Below are 10,720 nucleotides of genomic sequence, written 5' to 3'. Positions count from 1 at the left end.
AATTCGAAAAATTCCAAAATAACATCAATGACACATATCACTGTTCCATGCTATTTTCGAATGATAATCTTGAATCACTATTTTGATTGCGAATAATAAATTGTTATAACCGAAGTTCATCAAGTATGAACAAATGTTTATTAAGCTGTCATATTTCGAGGACTAATTACAAGATAAACTTAACTCGAAATTCTTGATATGCTTGCAATAGTCTAATTAGTTATGTGAAAACGCCTTATAGATAGAAAGATGAATATAACTTGAGATATAGGTGGTTCAGTCTTCACTTACCTTTTGTTGAAGAATTTCTCCATAATCTTCGGTTAATCTTTGCCCTCAAACGGTGGAACGCAATGATGACTGCCGTGATATCTGTTTCTCAACTGCATCTTCTATCCTAATCCGAGGCTTAACTAATTGTAAACTAGAAATCAGGATATAGTTTTGACAACTAAATTTGACAACAAACTTGAGATAGCAACACTTGTGAGTTCGACCGAGCAATGCTCTTGCAATCTCCTGCCTTGTCAATTTTAGTGACAAAACTATCAATACTTATGGATAAAAAAATGATGTTGTAAAAACTCCTTGAATCCATCATCCCTTGATTTCCTTGGTTTCTTCAACTCCTTGAATTTTTTGTTACTTCAAGTTGCAATGATTCTAAACGTGTTCCACTCATCATCTTTGTTGTTGAAGATCCGTATCCATAGCGATAACAACTTCGAAAGCAACATTTTTGTACTGAAAATAGTATTATTATCTTATCCAAAGCTCAATGGTATCACAACTTTGAAGGAATATTGCGATGATATGTTTCTCCCCCTTGATCAATACTTACATATTTTGCATAATAAATTAAGCCTATAGATTATTGATTCACTCCCCCTTACATAATGATCCGTAAACCATATGTATGTAGTGCGAAACTACCAATTAATTCTCCCCCTTTTTTTCAATAAAAATTGGCAAATGTATGAAAATCATGGGATCGTAATGAATTCAACCAAAAGATATTTCAGGATTTAAAGAGAGTGAGAGATAAAACATAATATATCAACTTTATTTAGATGATACCACATAGTAACAAATACTTAGCGCTCATCTAGGAGATTTAAGATACTAGCATCCCATGTAAATTCCATAGCCACACAACCCACAAAGATATAACAATTAAACACAAGTTCATTTAAGAACTCTCCCCTATTTGATGCCATTCCCAAGAGAACAGCATGAGTGACCTTTCTTATGTAAAAGAAGGATTTTTTGTCGGACATTAACAAATCACATAGATTTGTATCCTGAATATCGACTTAAATTAATCTCAACGCCAGTTATGAACAAAGAGATAATTTTAATCGGTATGTCTCAACATAAGAAAATATTACGGAGTGTATGATGCAGTAATAACACAAAATTATGATCACAAGTAGATCAATACTTCTATAAAGTTTTCAAATAGTTTGTTTTATTTTCAGTTTATAAAAAAACATAATAGATTTAACTTCTAAGCATATATGAAATATCAGCTCTATTCATGAAAGACGTATATAGAAAGATGAATATAATTTGAGATATAGGTGGTTCAGTCTTGATTTACCTTTTGTTGAAGAAGTTCTCCAAAATCTTCGGTTAATCTTCGCCTTCAAAGGGTAGAACGCAATGATGACTGCCTTGATGTCCGTTTCTCAACTACATCTTCTATCCTAATCCGAGACTTAACTAATTGTAGACTAAAAATCAAGATATATTTTGACAACTAAATTTTACAACAAGCTTGAGATAGCAACACTTGTGAGTTCGACCGAGAAATGCTCTAACACATATGATTTCTTTAGCAATATCTTTCTCGCCTTAAGAATTTGTGCTAAAAAGCATTACCATTGCATCTAAAAACGTTTGATCAGGTGCGAGTTTAAAACAAAACTAACTTGATTAATATTATTACGATTAATAGTGCAAGTTTAGTTATCATTCATATCCCTACATAAAGATTTCAAATCATCATTGCATTTTATTCCAAGTTGGTTACCAACTTATCAAGAGATTGTGACATGTTTATTGATCACAATCTGTTATTCGATTTATCCTCAATATGACATTCTTTGATCGATTTTTGTATCATTCGAAATATTCTTCTAAATCCTTCCAGTGAAGGGTGATTAAAGATAATAGAAAAAATTGACTTATTTGAAGATAGCAGCTTGTGCGATTGGTAGAGCTTTACAATAGCAGCTTCCGGAGGATGATAGAGTTTGTGTGGTTGATTCTATATTAATATCACTGATTGTATTAGAATATATGCTATGAGTCGTTCAACTATAAAAATGGTGGCGGTGGCAGGCAGTGAGATAAGTGTGCTATGGGATAGGTCAGATAATTTTTCGTATACAAAGATTGGGTGTTGCGTCTAGCAAGGTTAATTTCGTCTAACTCATAAGAATGTTTGAAATCGATCCTAGTTACTGAGTTGACTATGATTTTTGCTCTCCTCAGATCTGTTTTTGCTCTCCCTCAAACAAGAATCTTGGAAAATGTGCTTAAACTTGTTCAAAAGTCTAATCCCGAGGTACGTAAAGTTAACTCTTCTTCTCCTAAAAGATTGAATGTTTCAAATAAAAAGGTAAAATCTCAAAATAAGAGAAGAGTCAGGTCTGAATGTTCCATAAAGAAGGGTATTACAAATTCCATGCAAAAACCTAGTGTTCTCACCTCAACACAACTATCTGTGTTGAAAAATGCATCTTGTCTCATGTGCCCTTAAAAGAGACTAGAACTGTGCATATTAGGGATTTTGGGTCAAACTTGAATATTATTACTTGGATTTCCATCTTTCAATGTTCTTTGATGTGGATGAAACTCTTTACAAAAGTATCATCATCTCTTTAAAAGAATAATGCTATTTTGTTGTTGAGCCTTGCTCCATCTAAAGTTATTTCTCATGGAATCATTTATAAGTCTATAACTTGATGCTACCACTGTATATTGTATGTGGGTACCAATGATTCGATATGTTCAAGAATGGCATGTATCAACAAAAATTTTGTTTACTTAACCAACATGTTAATCTTAATCTATATCTCAAGTAATGGTATTGAAAAGTTTGAACTATGTAGAAACTTAAGGATAAAAGTGACTTTTTACTCTTCTAGATTTTATGTATTATTCTAGTACGTGAACTATATGTTGGAGAAAATGAGTTCTACTGTTTTGGTTTTATAGTCTTGGTGGGAATGGAACTTAGGACCTTTGAGTCTCTAAGGACACTTGCTCATTTTCTTATGAGTGAATGAAACCTTTAGTCCCACATAGGGTATAACTAAAGAGGAGTTTCACTATTTAGCTATTCCTTTATGGATAGTTAAACAAACAATGTGGGTGGAACAGGTGGGGCGAAAAATACTTGTTTCCACTAAGGCTTGGGTTTTGGGCTCGGGATCGTTTCCTGCACCGTGGACATAGGTCAACCAAGACTTATCTTTTTGGAGAAAATTCTTTTGAAATATTTCCTTAAATTTAGGTAAAGAGTATTACATTAACTAGTTGGAAGCCTAACAAGCTAAGCACCAACAACGTACTACTACATTAATTGAACAGGTTGTCGTGATAGTCTACCAGCGAGCCTCATGGGTAACCTAGCCAAAGGAACCGAAGCGGATGAGGGGATGAGATTGTGTCACAAGGGGGAAAGCTGACTCTACCTTCCATGTTAATTCATGCAATATCACGTCATTGGGGGTGAAAAAGCGGGGGTCTAACAACACCACCCAATATTTCACTTAGCAATCTGTATGGACTAAATCCGAAATACTTTCTAGAGAATCAACTAGACAGTCAGACTCAATCTAGGTAAAAGTATCTCAAGGAGTTAATATCTCTCTTGTTTTGATTTACTCAATCTAATAGAAATCAGCGAGTCTTAATCAAACACAAGAAATAACTTGGACGGTACCAAAGACCAATGTCCAAGGATCAATCAATGACAATCAAACAACCAAAGGTAGGATTATACCAATTGATGATCTATACGCACAAACTGTATTATTTCAATGATAAAGATAAACAATATAATGCGGAAACTGAAATAACACAGACACCAGAAATTTTGTTAACGAGAAAACCGCAAATGTAGAAAAACCCCTGGACCTAGTCCAGATTGAATACACACTGTATTAAGACGCTACAAACCCTAGACTACTCTAAGCTAACTTCGAACTGGACTATAGTTGAACCCCAATCAGTCTCCCACTGATCCAAGGTATAATTGTACTCCCCACGCCTCTGATCCCAGCAAGATACTGTACACTTGATTCCCTTAGTTGATCTCACCCATAACTAAGAGTTGCTACGACCCAAAATCGCATGCTTTAACAATAAACAAATCTCTCTCACACAGACAAGTCTATCAAAGGATCAATCTGTCTCCCACAGAAAAACCCTAAAGTTTTTGTTCCGTATTTTGATAATAATCAAGGTGAACAGGAACCAATTGATAATCCAGTCTTATATTCCCGAAGAATAGCCTAGATTAATTAATCACCTCACAACAATCTTAATCGTATGGTAGCGAAATAAGATGTCGTGGAATCACAAACAACGAGACGAAGGTGTTTGTGATTACTTTTATATCTTGCCTATCGTAGAAATCAAACAATCTCTAGTCAATCAATATGATTGTACTATTACGATAGAAGATGCAAGATCAGATCACACAACTACGATAAAAGTAGTATCGGTCTGGCTTCACAATCCCAATGAAGTCTTCAAGTCGTTAACCTGGTTTTAGAAGAAGAAAACCAAAGGTTAAAGGAGAACCGACTCTAGCACGCAAACTAGTAGCACACGTAAGGTGCGGGGATTAGTTTTGCAGAGTTGCTAGATGTTCCCTTATATAGTCTTTTAAATCAGGGTTTTGCCTTAGTTACAAAGCAATCAATATCCACCGTTAGATGAAAACCTGATTTAGATTCAAGTTAATATTTCTCAACCGTTAGATCGAAAACTTAGCTTGCCATACACAAATGACTGTACGCTTCTAGGTTTGTAAACCGCACCCAAATGTGTACATTGTTGGTTCAACAATAGTTTACCAAAAAGGTTAACCATAAGAGCATTTCATACCAACCATATTCTTCTTTACCATAACTAGTTCGAATGACTCAAATGAACTAGTTAAGAGAGTTGTTCAATTGCAAGGAAATCTTATGTAACTGCACAAGACACAAATGAAGCTAAGATGATTTGATTCACAAGAATCGGTTCATGAACTTTAATAGCCACGGTTTGCAAAAGCATTCCTTAGTCTTTTAAGATTAAGTTCAGAAATCATCTTTAGATATATAACCTTCTCAAGTTCGCAGACTATGTTCGCGGACTTAAGACACCGGACAGAGTTTACAAACTCCAGCAGAAATTCTCGGGTTTGAGAACTTCGCCGGTTCGCGGACTGGCGCAAGTAGTTTGTCAACTCCAACAGAAATTCTCAGGTTTGAGAACTTCGGCAGTTCGCGGACGGAGTTCGCGGACTTGGCACTTGCCATACTTCCAGTTCTCTTGATCAACAAAGTTTGAGAACTTCGGTTCAAGGAATACATCGGTTATGTAATCTAAACTCTCATTCCAATCATTGAAACATTCTCAGAGGACGTTATATAGTTGTTACACCATTTCTCGTCAAAGAAATTTCCAAAGTGATTGAAACATTCATGACTTTCGTCACTAGGTAAAGATAAACTTGGTCGAAGCGAAAAGCTTACCAACACATATTTCGAGATATAGATAGGTGAGGTATACTCGGCTCGAAATACCAAATGTGTATGATCTAGTCTATATATATAGCATACGACTTTTGTCTCAAAGAGTAGGAGATAGAATAGATAGACTTTTGAGTGACAGATAAGTTCAAGTCTCCACATACCTTTTTGTCAAGAAGTTCCACCGGTTCCTTGAGTAGTCCTTCGTCTTGTATGATGATTTCCATGGAGTTCTTGATTTTAACTACACTTTCTATCCTAGTTCGAGACCTTAGTTGTAGTAGACTAGAAATCAAGACTTATAGTTTTGATCACTAACATTGACAAACATGCTTGAGATAGCAACGCATGCGAGTTCGACCGAGCAATGCTCTAACAGGTTCATCTGACTTTCAAGAACTATGAGATTGATTAAGAAACACTCAATCACAAATCATGGGTTTATCGGTTCTACCAAAACAAGTTTCGGTTCTACCTCCATGTGAGTATTGTGCATAGTCACACTAGCTTTCCAAAATTCGGTTGATTAGGTACTAGGATCGGTTCCCCACATATATATGTATCTAACTTATATGTGTTGCACCTTTGTACAGCGATTCTCGCCTTAGCTATCAGCATGTCCATAGGATCGGTTCCCCTTTCTGCTACAAACTTGTTGCACCTCATACAAGGATCGATTCCCCTTTGTGATGTGTTGCACCTCTTCATAGGATCGGTTCCCCTTTACCCAGATTCGGTCAAACAAATCACAAACTTGATCATACCATCTTAGGTGATTACTTAAGATCGGTTTCACTAATAAAAGTCATACCAATACATAAGTCAGGCCTTTGTGAATAGTTTTACCAAGAACACAAACAAGTCGTGAGCGGTTATACTAAATCACACATATTGGATGTTCACAAGATATGCAATGAATAAAAATCACAATAACGCCTGGCGATTTCCTTTTCGATTCATAAACAAGTTTATGAACTTACTTTCTTAAAACACATGTAAAACATTGTTTCTTAGGATGAAATCCTCACCTCATACTCATACATAATCAAAATAACATTTAAACGATTATGTCTATGTCTTATCTACAAAGTTTAATGGTTAAGCAATAAACTTCATATTGTATTCCTTAATACTATGTCTATCTAGAGTGTTCATGCTTCGCAGTTTCTTTTTCAATATGCACGACTTGAAAGATACGTTAGGGAATGAAACAGTTCAAGTCAAATATCACTAACCTCAAGTGGAAGGATGATGTTATCGTTGTAGCTTCTTACTTCTTCACTTCTTCAAGTGTTCGCAATATTTTTAATGTCTTATATCCTAATACTTTCAAGCTAACCTATACGAAGTTGACTCTAGTACATAATCAAGCGACTCTTAAAATGAGTTTTGATTCACTAAAATATGACAACCAAACTTGACATACCAACGCTTGGTGGGTTCAACCGAGCTATGCTCTAACAATCTCCCGCTTTGCCAATTTTAGTGACAAAAATCTTACAATCATATGGATAAACAAATTACAAGAATTCATTACACATACGCTTGATTCCCGAAATCAACAACACAATAACATGCATTCATTCAATCCTTAAATGTCGTTGTTGACATTGTAATAACAAAGTTTATACTCCCCCTAAAGGTGAGATAAGTAGATTTCATCAATTCGCACGTCTTTGTTTACCAATTAATATGATATGCTACTCCCCCTTAGTCTGTGCTTTCAATCTTTCGTTAGATAAACGTTTAAGCACAATTGTTCTTTTCCTTAGTGATACCAATCAATATAAAATCAATACCAGTATCACTTGTTTACTCCATATATTTCTCCCCATTTTTGTCACAAAATGACAAACAAACGAAAAAATAAAGGACAACACGAAAAGAATCTTGCAAATCTCAAAATAGACTTGCAAACCTATAGAGTTAAGCACGAGGGTTCCAAACACCATTTTTGATAACCGATATCAAAACCGAAACTACAAAGTAATTTGTTTTGATATGTTATCAAGGAAAAAATTGTCAGAAGCAATTTTCCCAATTTAGTTTAGCAAACCAAAAATCAACTAAGCGCCTTAGTCCCTTTACTAAACCGACTGTACAAATAGAATCGCTTCATTCGATAAGACCAAAATAAAGATAACTCTATTTTTCTCATCAGGTTCTAATTATCCATATAACTTAGACCTTTCGATTTTAAACAAGATAAGTACTAGGTTAGTTAACTAGCATTTCTTGTTAAGGCATTCGATTAGACTTGAATAACCGAAACCTCCACTTTGATAAGTCTAACTAAGATAAACTTAGTTTCTATTATCCGGAATCGAATTGGACTAAACAACTCATCCCGTAAACCTTTTCTTTCGTTAAGCCATAAATAATTCATACAAACCAAATAAATCAACTTGCATAATTATTCACCTCAACCGGAAGCAATTGAATCAACATAAGCATTAAAACACCGCAATTGCACCGAAATTTTGTAAGCCTAAACAATTGATACCACACTATAAAGCAAGATAACAATAGTTTTTCTTAACCGGAACCAATTGAATCACACACACATCCATACACACATCATGGAATAAAACATCAATTGTACCGAAATTTTGTTAAGCAAAAGCAAAATATATCTAACTCATTTAAAATCCTAATCCATATGAGGCCCCACGTCGCGCGGTGACGGAAACTCCCCCTTACGTTAAAAGTGAACACCACCCATCTCACCAAATTGCTCCAAAATTCTCTCTCCTCACCAAATTGCAGAGAATTCTTCTCTTTTGGCTTCAAATTTCCGTCAAATATCCCGTGGAAAAAGAGAGGAAAAAAAAACGATTTTGCTATTCCACACACTCTTCGCCACTCTAATCACAGCTCAAGATGACGTGTCCTATAAACAGATAAAAACGTGGATGAGAGTGTGCTCGGTCAAATGGTCTCTGCAGTTAATATTATAAAAAATTAGATTTTCTCTCTCTCTATTTATTTATAGTTAGAGAGATAAAACAAAAAAAACAGATCTCAGTCTCACTTCTTTGAGAGCTGAGACAGAAAATAGGAGAAAGGAGTCTGCGGAAATTTTTCTTCTGCTTTGTTGAAGAATTGAAATCAGTAAGTGATACTACCAATTTTCTTAGATTCATATGCGTATTTGATTTATAATAACTGATTCTACTGATTTCCTAGATTTATATCTATAATTTAAATCTTATGTTAATTTTTTCATCATGAAAATTTAAAAAAGATGATTTGGGCTTCTTAAATTTGATCAACAGAGTCGAAATTTAGGTAAATCTTAAATTATTTCGTCTCTGCAGTCAAATATGTTTCATTCGTTTTGTGCTTAATTATTTCTCACCATTGAGTATTTCCGTTGATTTAGTGCAAGAATTTCATTTTGTTAATAATAAGTAGATAGGTGCACATCAAGTGTTCGATAATTTGTTGTGAAGAAAGAATTTTATTTTGTTTAGTGATGGTATGCTTTTACTGATAATTGTAAAAATGACTTGGTTGGTTTAAGGTTCTTAATATGACTTATGCTAATTATGTTTAAGGTTCTTAGTGGTCTAGATCTAGAGATTAGCTCAATGACAAGCATTGAAGCTAATGACTTGGTTGATATATGCATATATATAGCTTTGAAATTGGGGTGCATGATAGTTGAACTACCTTTTTAGGCACAAACTATATACCTGCTGTAAGTTTCTGTTTCTAGGAAGTAAAGAGGACAACACTATAAATGAACAGAAGCCAAAACATAACATTAAGTGATGGCCCGTCAATTCATGAGATGAACCAACATCTTTCACAAGCACCAGACCAAGTTATTGACCTATAGGTTGAGTTAACCTCCATATGTAGGCCTCTCTCTGCCACCAAATACACTCACACTGATTGAAACAAATGGAATTTCTTTACTTTTTGATTTTGTTGTATTTCGGTTCATTTATGATTTCAAAGAGACAATGGAAAATACCTCGGAATGTCTATAAATCCTTTTATGATAATATGCAGATATGGACGTAGATGTGTGTAAAATTACTAAATGTCAAGATGTTGAAATTTTGGGTGTCATTAACAACAAAGACCAGAAATTGGAAGTTCCTAAAGTTACACAATGTCAGAAAGTTGAAGTGAAAGTTGCAGTGGAGTTTGATAAGGTAAAGCAGAATACAGGAATCGGAATCCACAAAAAGCTTCCATACATTAGCGGTCCAAGCGGATGGATATGAGAAACTTACATTTGATGAAAAAGATGTTAGAAATATGATTCAAGTGTAACATGTGTAACCTAAGTAGTTTTTCTGTTTGCCTGTAAATATGATTGTGATTACCAATCAAATTCCTCAATTGTAATTCTGAATTTGAATTTTAAACTTTGCATCAGTTTTTAATATAATTGTGATTGTAGATTTTGAGTAAGCTTTTTTATATTCAAATTCAGAGGTTTTCTCTGTAGCTACTTTCTCATGTTTTGTTTCTGATGCTTTAAAGTTACTTCTAATTATAGGGACATCTTTCAAAAAACAGAAGTAAATTACATTAAACAGAAGTATGTATAGTATTTTACATAATTACAACGACAACTTACAAAACAAGTCGCATATTTAACAATAAAGGTCAAGCTGGGTCTTACATAACACAAGTCGCATATTTACCAAAAAGAACAAGCTGAGTTATACATTTACTTTGTTTACCCTTTAAACATCTGTAAATTAGGTGCACTAGGTGGCAACACTGATGCAAACTCTTGCATATGAAAAGAACTTGCTCCATTGAAATCCTATAACAATCACGACGACAAATTAGTAACATATCTTCCACTGAAAAGAACTTGCTCCATTACAAATCTTCATGGACACTAGTAGTAAAAGAATTATCATAAATCTTACCATCGGCAGACCTGCGTAAGGAGCAGGCGGATGCTGATAGGATCCCCAAGGTTGGTACATAGGCACCTTGGG

Source organism: Papaver somniferum, chromosome 7 (assembly GCF_003573695.1).
Source record: "Papaver somniferum cultivar HN1 chromosome 7, ASM357369v1, whole genome shotgun sequence".
NCBI lineage: Eukaryota > Viridiplantae > Streptophyta > Magnoliopsida > Ranunculales > Papaveraceae > Papaver > Papaver somniferum.
This window is presented reverse-complemented; position numbering follows the sequence as displayed.